Source organism: Oncorhynchus kisutch, unplaced genomic scaffold (genome assembly GCF_002021735.2).
Source record: "Oncorhynchus kisutch isolate 150728-3 unplaced genomic scaffold, Okis_V2 scaffold3995, whole genome shotgun sequence".
Lineage (NCBI taxonomy): Eukaryota > Metazoa > Chordata > Actinopteri > Salmoniformes > Salmonidae > Oncorhynchus > Oncorhynchus kisutch.
Genome location: NW_022265940.1, coordinates 167,501 through 180,000, shown reverse-complemented (window position 1 = coordinate 180,000; position 12,500 = coordinate 167,501).

Here is a 12,500-nt window from a genome sequence, read left to right as displayed (position 1 = left end):
AAGTCAGTCAGCAGTACACTCCATCTATAAACTTGAAGTCAGTCAGCAGTACACTCCATCTATAAACTTGAAGTCAGTCAGCAGTACACTCCATCTATAAACCTGAAGTCAGTCAGCAGTACACTCCATCTATAAACCTGAAGACAGTCAGCAGTACATTCCATCTATAAACCTGAAGACAGTCAGCAGTACACTCCATCTATAAACCTGAAGTCAGCAGTACACTTCATCTATAAACCTGAAGTCAGCAGTACACTCCATCTATAAACCTGAAGTCAGCAGTACACTCCGTCTATAAACCTGAAGTCAGTCAGCAGTACACTCCATCTATAAACCTGAAGTCAGTCAGCAGTACACTCCATCTATAAACATGAAGTCAGCAGTACACTCCATCTATAAACCTGAAGTCAGTCAGCAGTACACTCCATCTATAAACCTGAAGTCAGTCAGCAGTACACTCCATCTATAAACCTGAAGACAGTCAGCAGTACACTCCATCTATAAACCTGAAGTCAGTCAGCAGTACACTCCATCTATAAACCTGAAGTCAGTCAGCAGTACACTCCATCTATAAACCTGAAGACAGTCAGCAGTACACTCCATCTATAAACCTGAAGTCAGTCAGCAGTACACTCCATCTATAAACCTGAAGACAGTCAGCAGTACACTCCATCTATAAACCTGAAGTCAGCAGTACACTTCATCTATAAACCTGAAGTCAGCAGTACACTCCATCTATAAACCTGAAGTCAGCAGTACACTCCGTCTATAAACCTGAAGTCAGTCAGCAGTACACTCCATCTATAAACCTGAAGTCAGTCAGCAGTACACTCCATCTATAAACATGAAGTCAGCAGTACACTCCATCTATAAACCTGAAGTCAGTCAGCAGTACACTCCATCTATAAACCTGAAGTCAGTCAGCAGTACACTCCATCTATAAACCTGAAGACAGTCAGCAGTACACTCCATCTATAAACCTGAAGTCAGTCAGCAGTACACTCCATCTATAAACCTGAAGTCAGTCAGCAGTACACTCCATCTATAAACCTGAAGTCAGTCATCAGTACACTCCATCCATAAACCTGAAGTCAGCAGTACACTCCATCTATAAACCTGAAGTCAGTCAGCAGTACACTCCATCTATAAACCTGAAGTCAGTCAGCAGTACACTCCATCTATAAACCTGAAGTCAGTCAGCAGTACACTCCATCTATAAACCTGAAGTCAGTCAGCAGTACACTCCATCTATAAATCTGAAGTCAGCAGTACACTCCATCTATAAACCTGAAGTCAGCAGTACACTCCATCTATAAACCTGAAGTCAGCAGTACACTCCATCTATAAACATGAAGTCAGCAGTACACTCCATCTATATACCTGAAGTCAGCAGTACACTCCATCTATAAACCTGAAGACAGTCAGCAGTACACTCCATCTATAAACCTGAAGTCAGCAGTACACTTCATCTATAAACCTGAAGTCAGCAGTACACTCCATCTATAAACCTGAAGTCAGCAGTACACTCCGTCTATAAACCTGAAGTCAGTCAGCAGTACACTCCATCTATAAACATGAAGTCAGCAGTACACTCCATCTATAAACCTGAAGTCAGTCAGCAGTACACTCCATCTATAAACCTGAAGTCAGTCAGCAGTACACTCCATCTATAAACCTGAAGTCAGTCAGCAGTACACTCCATCTATAAACCTGAAGTCAGTCAGCAGTACACTCCATCTATAACTTGAAGTCAGTCAGCAGTACACTCCATCTATAAACTTGAAGTCAGTCAGCAGTACACTCCATCTATAGACTTGAAGTCAGTCAGCAGTACACTCCATCTATAAACTTGAAGTCAGTCAGCAGTACACTCCATCTATAAACCTGAAGTCAGTCAGCAGTACACTCCATCTATAAACCTGAAGACAGTCAGCAGTACACTCCATCTATAAACCTGAAGACAGTCAGCAGTACACTCCATCTATAAACCTGAAGTCAGCAGTACACTTCATCTATAAATCTGAAGTCAGCAGTACACTCCATCTATAAACCTGAAGTCAGCAGTACACTCCGTCTATAAACCTGAAGTCAGTCAGCAGTACACTCCATCTATAAACCTGAAGTCAGTCAGCAGTACACTCCATCTATAAACCTGAAGTCAGTCAGCAGTACACTCCATCTATAAACCTGAAGTCAGTCAGCAGTACACTCCATCTATAAACCTGAAGTCAGTCAGCAGTACACTCCATCTATAAACCTGAAGACAGTCAGCAGTACACTCCATCTATAAACCTGAAGTCAGTCAGCAGTACACTCCATCTATAAACCTGAAGTCAGTCAGCAGTACACTCCATCTATAAACCTGAAGACAGTCAGCAGTACACTCCATCTATAAACCTGAAGTCAGTCAGCAGTACACTCCATCTATAAACCTGAAGACAGTCAGCAGTACACTCCATATATAAACCTGAAGTCAGTCAGCAGTACACTCCATCTATAAACCTGAAGTCAGCAGTACACTCCATCTATAAACCTGAAGTCAGCAGTACACTCCATCTATAAACCTGAAGTCAGCAGTACACTCCATCTATAAACCTGAAGTCAGCAGTACACTCCGTCTATAAACCTGAAGTCAGCAGTACACTCCGTCTATAACCTGAAGTCAGTCAGCAGTACACTCCATCTATAAACCTGAAGTCAGTCAGCAGTACACTCCATCTATAAACCTGAAGACAGTCAGCAGTACACTCCATCTATAAACCTGAAGTCAGTCAGCAGTACACTCCATCTATAAACCTGAAGTCAGTCAGCAGTACACTCCATCTATAAACCTGAAGACAGTCAGCAGTACACTCCATATATAAACCTGAAGTCAGTCAGCAGTACACTCCATCTATAAACCTGAAGTCAGCAGTACACTCCATCTATAAACCTGAAGTCAGCAGTACACTCCATCTATAAACCTGAAGTCAGCAGTACACTCCATCTATAACCTGAAGTCAGCAGTACACTCCGTCTATAAACCTGAAGTCAGCAGTACACTCCGTCTATAAACCTGAAGTCAGTCAGCAGTACACTCCATCTATAAACCTGAAGTCAGTCAGCAGTACACTCCATCTATAAACCTGAAGTCAGTCAGCAGTACACTCCATCTATAAACCTGAAGTCAGTCAGCAGTACACTCCATCTATAAACCTGAAGTCAGTCAGCAGTACACTCCATCTATAAACCTGAAGTCAGTCAGCAGTACACTCCATCTATAAACCTGAAGTCAGTCAGCAGTACACTCCATCTATAAACCTGAAGTCAGTCAGCAGTACACTCCATCTATAAACCTGAAGTCAGTCAGCAGTACACTTCATCTATAAACCTGAAGTCAGTCAGCAGTACACTCCATCTATAAACCTGAAGTCAGTCAGCAGTACACTCCATCTATAAACCTGAAGTCAGTCAGCAGTACACTCCATCTATAAACCTGAAGACAGCAGTACACTCCATCTATAAACCTGAAGTCAGTCAGCAGTACACTCCATCTATAAACCTGAAGTCAGTCAGCAGTACACTCCATCTATAAACCTGAAGTCAGTCAGCAGTACACTCCATCTATAAACCTGAAGTCAGTCAGCAGTACACTCCATCTATAAACATGAAGTCAGCAGTACACTCCATCTATAAACCTGAAGTCAGTCAGCAGTACACTCCATCTATAAACCTGAAGTCAGCAGTACACTCCATCTATAAACCTGAAGTCAGTCAGCAGTACACTCCATCTATAAACCTGAAGTCAGTCAGCAGTACACTCCATCTATAAACCTGAAGTCAGTCAGCAGTACACTCCATCTATAAACCTGAAGTCAGTCAGCAGTACACTCCATCTATAAACATGAAGTCAGCAGTACACTCCATCTATAAACCTGAAGTCAGTCAGCAGTACACTCCATCTATAAACCTGAAGTCAGTCAGCAGTACACTCCATCTATAAACCTGAAGTCAGTCAGCAGTACACTCCATCTATAAACCTGAAGTCAGTCAGCAGTACACTCCATCTAACATCTATAAACTTGAAGTCAGTCAGCAGTACACTCCATCTATAAACTTGAAGTCAGTCAGCAGTACACTCCATCTATAGACTTGAAGTCAGTCAGCAGTACACTCCATCTATAAACTTGAAGTCAGTCAGCAGTACACTCCATCTATAAACCTGAAGTCAGTCAGCAGTACACTCCATCTATAAACCTGAAGACAGTCAGCAGTACACTCCATCTATAAACCTGAAGACAGTCAGCAGTACACTCCATCTATAAACCTGAAGTCAGCAGTACACTTCATCTATAAATCTGAAGTCAGCAGTACACTCCATCTATAAACCTGAAGTCAGCAGTACACTCCGTCTATAAACCTGAAGTCAGTCAGCAGTACACTCCATCTATAACCTGAAGTCAGTCAGCAGTACACTCCATCTATAAACCTGAAGTCAGTCAGCAGTACACTCCATCTATAAACCTGAAGTCAGTCAGCAGTACACTCCATCTATAAACCTGAAGTCAGTCAGCAGTACACTCCATCTATAAACCTGAAGACAGTCAGCAGTACACTCCATCTATAAACCTGAAGTCAGTCAGCAGTACACTCCATCTATAAACCTGAAGTCAGTCAGCAGTTACACTCCATCTATAACCTGAAGACAGTCAGCAGTACACTCCATCTATAAAACCTGAAGTCAGTCAGCAGTACACTCCATCTATAAACCTGAAGACAGTCAGCAGTACACTCCATATATAAACCTGAAGTCAGTCAGCAGTACACTCCATCTATAAACCTGAAGTCAGCAGTACACTCCATCTATAAACCTGAAGTCAGCAGTACACTCCATCTATAAACCTGAAGTCAGCAGTACACTCCATCTATAAACCTGAAGTCAGCAGTACACTCCGTCTATAAACCTGAAGTCAGCAGTACACTCCGTCTATAACCTGAAGTCAGTCAGCAGTACACTCCATCTATAAACCTGAAGTCAGTCAGCAGTACACTCCATCTATAAACCTGAAGTCAGTCAGCAGTACACTCCATCTATAAACCTGAAGTCAGTCAGCAGTACACTCCATCTATAAACCTGAAGACAGTCAGCAGTACACTCCATCTATAAACCTGAAGACAGTCAGCAGTACACTCCATCTATAAACCTGAAGTCAGTCAGCAGTACACTCCATCTATAAACCTGAAGTCAGTCAGCAGTACACTCCATCTATAAACCTGAAGACAGTCAGCAGTACACTCCATATATAAACCTGAAGTCAGTCAGCAGTACACTCCATCTATAAACCTGAAGTCAGTCAGCAGTACACTCCATCTATAAACCTGAAGTCAGTCAGCAGTACACTCCACCTATAAACTTGAAGTCAGTCAGCAGTACACTCCATCTATAAACTTGAAGTCAGTCAGCAGTACACTCCATCTATAAACTTGAAGTCAGTCAGCAGTACACTCCATCTATAAACTTGAAGTCAGTCAGCAGTACACTCCATCTATAAACCTGAAGTCAGTCAGCAGTACACTCCATCTATAAACTTGAAGTCAGTCAGCAGTACACTCCATCTATAAACCTGAAGACAGTCAGCAGTACACTCCATCTATAAACCTGAAGACAGTCAGCAGTACACTCCATCTATAAACCTGAAGTCAGCAGTACACTTCATCTATAAACCTGAAGTCAGCAGTACACTCCATCTATAAACCTGAAGTCAGCAGTACACTCCGTCTATAAACCTGAAGTCAGTCAGCAGTACACTCCATCTATAAACCTGAAGTCAGTCAGCAGTACACTCCATCTATAAACATGAAGTCAGCAGTACACTCCATCTATAAACCTGCAGTCAGTCAGCAGTACACTCCATCTATAAACCTGAAGTCAGTCAGCAGTACACTCCATCTATAAACCTGAAGACAGTCAGCAGTACACTCCATCTATAAACCTGAAGTCAGTCAGCAGTACACTCCATCTATAAACCTGAAGTCAGTCAGCAGTACACTCCATCTATAAAACCTGAAGACAGTCAGCAGTACACTCCATATATAAACCTGAAGTCAGTCAGCAGTACACTCCATCTATAAACCTGAAGTCAGCAGTAACACTCCATCTATAAACCTGAAGTCAGCAGTACACTCCATCTATAAACCTGAAGTCAGCAGTACACTCCATCTATAAACCTGAAGTCACAGTACACTCCGTCTATAAACCTGAAGTCAGCAGTACACTCCGTCTATAAACCTGAAGTCAGTCAGCAGTACACTCCATCTATAAACCTGAAGTCAGTCAGCAGTACACTCCATCTATAAACCTGAAGTCAGTCAGCAGTACACTCCATCTATAAACCTGAAGTCAGTCAGCAGTACACTCCATCTATAAACCTGAAGTCAGTCAGCAGTACACTCCATCTATAAACCTGAAGTCAGTCAGCAGTACACTCCATCTATAAACCTGAAGTCAGTCAGCAGTACACTCCATCTATAAACCTGAAGTCAGTCAGCAGTAACACTCCATCTATAAACCTGAAGTCAGTCAGCAGTACACTTCATCTATAAACCTGAAGTCAGTCAGCAGTACACTCCATCTATAAAACCTGAAGTCAGTCAGCAGTACACTCCATCTATAAAACCTGAATCAGTCAGCAGTACACTCCATCTATAAACCTGAAGACAGCAGTACACTCCATCTATAAACCTGAAGTCAGTCAGCAGTACACTCCATCTATAAACCTGAAGTCAGTCAGCAGTACACTCCATCTATAAACCTGAAGTCAGTCAGCAGTACACTCCATCTATAAACCTGAAGTCAGTCAGCAGTACACTCCATCTATAAACATGAGTCCAGTCAGCAGTACACTCCATCTATAAACCTGAAGTCGTCAGCAGTACACTCCATCTATAAACCTGAAGTCAGTCAGCAGTACACTCCATCTATAAACCTGAAGTCAGTCAGCAGTACACTCCATCTATAAACCTGAAGTCAGTCAGCAGTACACTCCATCTATAAACCTGAAGTCAGTCAGCAGTACACTCCATCTATAAACCTGAAGTCAGCAGTACACTCCATCTATAAACCTGAAGTCAGTCAGCAGTACACTCCATCTATAAACCTGAAGTCAGTCAGCAGTACACTCCATCTATAAACCTGAAGACATTCAGCAGTACACTCCATCTATAAACCTGAAGTCAGTCAGCAGTACACTCCATCTATAAACCTGAAGTCAGTCAGCAGTACACTCCATCTATAAACCTGAAGTCAGTCAGCAGTACACTCCATCTATAAACCTGAAGTCAGTCAGCAGTACACTCCATCTATAAACCTGAAGTCAGTCAGCAGTACACTCCCCATCTATAAACCTGAAGACAGTCAGCAGTACACTCCATCTATAAACCTGAAGTCAGTCAGCAGTACACTCCATCTAATAAACCTGAAGTCAGTCAGCAGTACACTCCATCTATAAACCTGAAGTCAGTCAGCAGTACACTCCATCTATAAACCTGAAGTCAGCAGTACACTCCATCTATAAACCTGAAGTCAGCAGTACACTCCATCTATAAACCTGAAGTCAGTCAGCAGTACACTCCATCTATAAACCTGAAGTCAGCAGTACACTCCATCTATAAACCTGAAGTCAGTCAGCAGTACACTCCATCTATAACACTTCATCTTGTTCTCTCTCTCTCTCTCTCTCTCTCCCCCTCCCTCCCTCTCCTTCCCTCCCTCCCTCCCTCCCTCCCTCCCTCCCTCCCTCCCTCCCTCCCTCCCTCCCTCCCTCCCCCTCCTTCCCTCCCTCCCTCCCTCCCTCTCACTCCCCCCTCCCTCTCTCTCTCCCTCCCTCCCTCTCCCCTCCCTCTCTCTCTCTCTCTCTCCCCCCTCCCTCCCTCCCTCTCTCCCTCTCTCCCTCTCTCTCTCTCTCTCTCTCCCTCCCTCCCTACTTCCCCCCTTCCCTACCTCATCTCTCTCCCTCTCTCCCTCCCTCCCTATCACCCTGACAACATTCACAGCTCATGTCATGTCTTACAACATCAAGGTTATATGATTTTTAAGATGAATGGTTCTCGTTATTTAATCATTAAGGCCTGAGCCCAGAGTCAAGACAGGATATATCCGGGAAGAGGACCAACATTCTAATAGCCAGCTTCCTTTTCCATTATGTTTGCCTGTTCATTTGTAAGTTCACCATCCTGATTCTACTTAGCAAAATAAGTCATTTTATAGCAGAAAAAGACCCAAAAAATAAGTTACAGTACGTGAAGGTTTAATATCCAGCCTTAGAAACGAGTTACAGTACGTGAAGGCTCAATACCCAGCCTTAGAAATGAGTTACAGGCCGTGAAGGCTCAATATCTAGCCTTAGAAACGAGTTACAGTAGGTGAAGGCTCAATATCCGGCCTTAGAAACGAGTTACAGTACGTGAAGGCTCAATATCTACCCTTAGAAACGAGTTACAGTAGGTGAAGGCTCAATATCCAGCCTTAGAAACGAGTTACAGGCCTTGAAGGCTCAATATCTAGCCTTAGAAACGAGTTACAGTAGGTGAAGGCTCAATATCCGGCCTTAGAAACGAGTTACAGGCCGTGAAGGCTCAATATCTAGCTTTAGAAACGAGTTACAGTAGGTGAAGGCTCAATATCTAGCCTTAGAAACGAGTTACAGGCCGTGAAGGCTCAATATCTAGCTTTAGAAACGAGTTACAGTACGTGAAGGCTCAATATCCAGCCTTAGAAACGAGTTACAGTACGTGAAGGCTCAATATCTAGCCTTAGAAACGAGTTACAGGCCGTGAAAGTTCAATCTCCAGCCTTAGAAACGAGTTACAGGCCGTGAAGGTTCAATACCTAGCTTTAGAAACGAGTTACAGGCCGTGAAGGCTCAATATCTAGCTTTAGAAACGAGTTACAGGCCGTGACGGTTCAATATCTAGCCTTAGAAACGAGTTACAGGCCGTGAAGGTTCAATATCTAGCCTTAGAAACGAGTTACAGGCCGTGAAGGCTCAATATCTAGCCTTAGAAACGAGTTACAGGCCGTGAAGGCTCAATATCTAGCTTTAGAAACGAGTTACAGGCCGTGAAGGCTCAATATCTAGCCTTAGAAACGAGTTACAGGCCGTGAAGGCTCAATATCTAGCCTTAGAAACAAGTTACAGTAGGTGAAGGCTCAATATCCAGCCTTAGAAACGAGGAAACGAGTTCCAGTACGTGAAGGCTCAATATCTAGCCTTAGAAACGAGTTACAGGTTGTGAAGGCTCAATATCTAGCCTTCGAAACGAGTAACAGTACGTGAAGGTCAGGCGTTCTTAATGTTTTGTGCACTCAGTGTATATGGTGGAGTTGAGTTCTCTCAGCTAGGTCCCTTGGGGGATCTCTGGCCCCGTCTAATGAAACAGAGAAAGATGAAAGATGGATGGAAATAGAGAGTCACTGATGTAATGGAGGAAATGCTATACTTTCAGCAATTAAAAGGCACAAGGGCTGTTCTTATGCACGACGCAACGCAGAGTGCCTGGATTCCGGCCCTCAGCCGTGGTATATTGGCCGTTATATCACAAACTCTCGAGGTGCCTTGTTGCTACCTGGTTACCAACGTAAATAGAACAGGAAGAACGATATGTTTTGTCATACCTGTGGTATACGGTCTGATATACCACGGCTTTCAGACAATCAGACAATCAGACAACCCAGTTTATAATATGGAATGTTCCAGTAGTTTTCATCATTCTCTGAACCCAACCCACTAAAACCCCAACATTTGGTTCTGAAGTACCCTCTCGCCTGCCACTATGTTCTGGTGAATCTTCCACAGTATTTCCTGTGGATAGACCAGGTACACCCAGGGGTCCTTGTACCCCAGGTGAGGATAGACCAGGTACACCCAGGGGTCCTTGTACCCCAGGTGAGGACAGACCAGGTACACCCAGGGGTCCTTGTACCCCAGGTGAGGATAGACCAGGTACACCCAGGGGTCCTTGTACCCCAGGTGAGGACAGACCAGGTACACCCAGGGGTCCTTGTACCCCAGGTGAGGACAGACCAGGTACACCCAGGGGTCCTTGTACCCCAGGTGAGGACAGACCAGGTACACCCAGGGGTCCTTGTACCCCAGGTGAGGACAGACCAGGTACACCCAGGGGTCCTTGTACCTCAGGTGAAGATAGACCAGGTACACCCAGGGGTCCTTGTACCCCAGGTGAGGACTACTGGAGTAAGATACAGTACTATACAGTATTACACATGTATGGGTTACAGTATACTGTATAGAGTAAGATACTGTACAGTATTACACATGTAGGGGTTACAGTATACTGTATAGAGTAATATACTATACAGTATTACACATGTAGGGGTTACAGTATACTGTATGGAGTAAGATACTATACAGTATTACACATGTAGGGGTTACAGTATACTGTATGGAGTAATATACTATACAGTATTACACATGTAGGGGTTACAGTATACTGTATGTAGTAATATACTGTACAGTATTACACATGTAGGGGTTACAGTATACTGTATAGAGTAATATACTATACAGTATTACACATGTAGGGGTTACAGTATACTGTATGGAGTAAGATACAGTACTATACAGTATTACACATGTATGGGTTACAGTATACTGTATAGAGTAAGATACTGTACAGTATTACACATGTAGGGGTTACAGTATACTGTATGGAGTAATATACTATACAGTATTACACATGTAGGGGTTACAGTATACTGTATGTAGTAATATACTGTACAGTATTACACATGTAGGGGTTACAGTATACTGTATAGAGTAATATACTATACAGTATTACACATGTAGGGGTTACAGTATACTGTATAGAGTAAGATATAGTACTATACAGTATTACACATGTAGGGGTTACAGTATACTGTATAGAGTAATATACTATACAGTATTACACATGTAGGGGTTACAGTATACTGTATAGAGTAAGATACAGTACTATACAGTATTACACATGTAGGGGTTACAGTACACTGTATAGAGTAATATACTATACAGTATTACACATGTAGGGGTTACAGTATACTGTATGAAGTAAGATACTATACAGTATTACACATGTAGGGGTTACAGTATACTGTATGGAGTAAGATACTATACAGTATTACACATGTAGGGGTTACAGTATACTGTATAGAGTAATATACTATACAGTATTACACATGTAGGGGTTACAGTATACTGTATGTAGTAATATACTGTACAGTATTACACATGTAGGGGTTACAGTATACTGTATAGAGTAATATACTATACAGTATTACACATGTAGGGGTTACAGTATACTGTATAGAGTAAGATACAGTACTATACAGTATTACACATGTAGGGGTTACAGTATACTGTATAGAGTAATATACTATACAGTATTACACATGTAGGGGTTACAGTATACTGTATAGAGTAAGATACAGTACTATACAGTATTACACATGTAGGGGTTACAGTACACTGTATAGAGTAATATACTATACAGTATTACACATGTAGGGGTTACAGTATACTGTATGAAGTAAGATACTATACAGTATTACACATGTAGGGGTTACAGTATACTGTATGGAGTAAGATACTATACAGTATTACACATGTAGGGGTTACATTATACTGTATAGAGTAAGATACAGTACTATACAGTATTACACATGTAGGGGTTACAGTATACTGTATAGTGTAGTATAGTAATCAAATCACATTTATTCATATAGCCCTTCGTACATCAGCTGATATCTCAAAGTGCTGTACAGAAGTTTATAGTATAATATAATAGTATAGTGTAGTATAATAGTTTATAGTATAGTATACTAGTATAGTATAGTATACTAGTATGGGGTAGTATAGTGTAGTATAATACGTTATACTATAGTATTACAGTTTATAGTATAGTATAATATACTAGTATAGTATAGTATAATAGTTTATAGTATAGTATACTAGTATGGTGTAGTATAGTGTAGTATAATACGTTATACAATAGTATACTAGTTTATAGTATAGTATAATAGTATAGTGTAGTATAATAGTTTATAGTATAGTATAGTATACTAGTATGGTGTAGTATAGTGTAGTACAATACGTTATACTATAGTATACGAGTTTATAGTATAGTATAATAGTATAGTGTAGTATAATAGTTTATAGTATAGTATAGTATACTAGTATGGTGTAGTATAGTGTAGTATAGTGTAGTATAATAGTTTATAGTATAGTATACTAGTATGGTGTAGTATAGTGTAGTATAATACGTTATACTATAGTATACGAGTTTATAGTATAGTATAATAGTATAGTGTAGTATAATAGTTTATAGTATAGTATAGTATACTAGTATGGTGTAGTATAGTGTAGTACAATACGTTATACTATAGTATACGAGTTTATAGTATAGTATAATAGTATAGTGTAGTATAATAGTTTATAGTATACTACTATAGTGTAGTATAGTGTAGT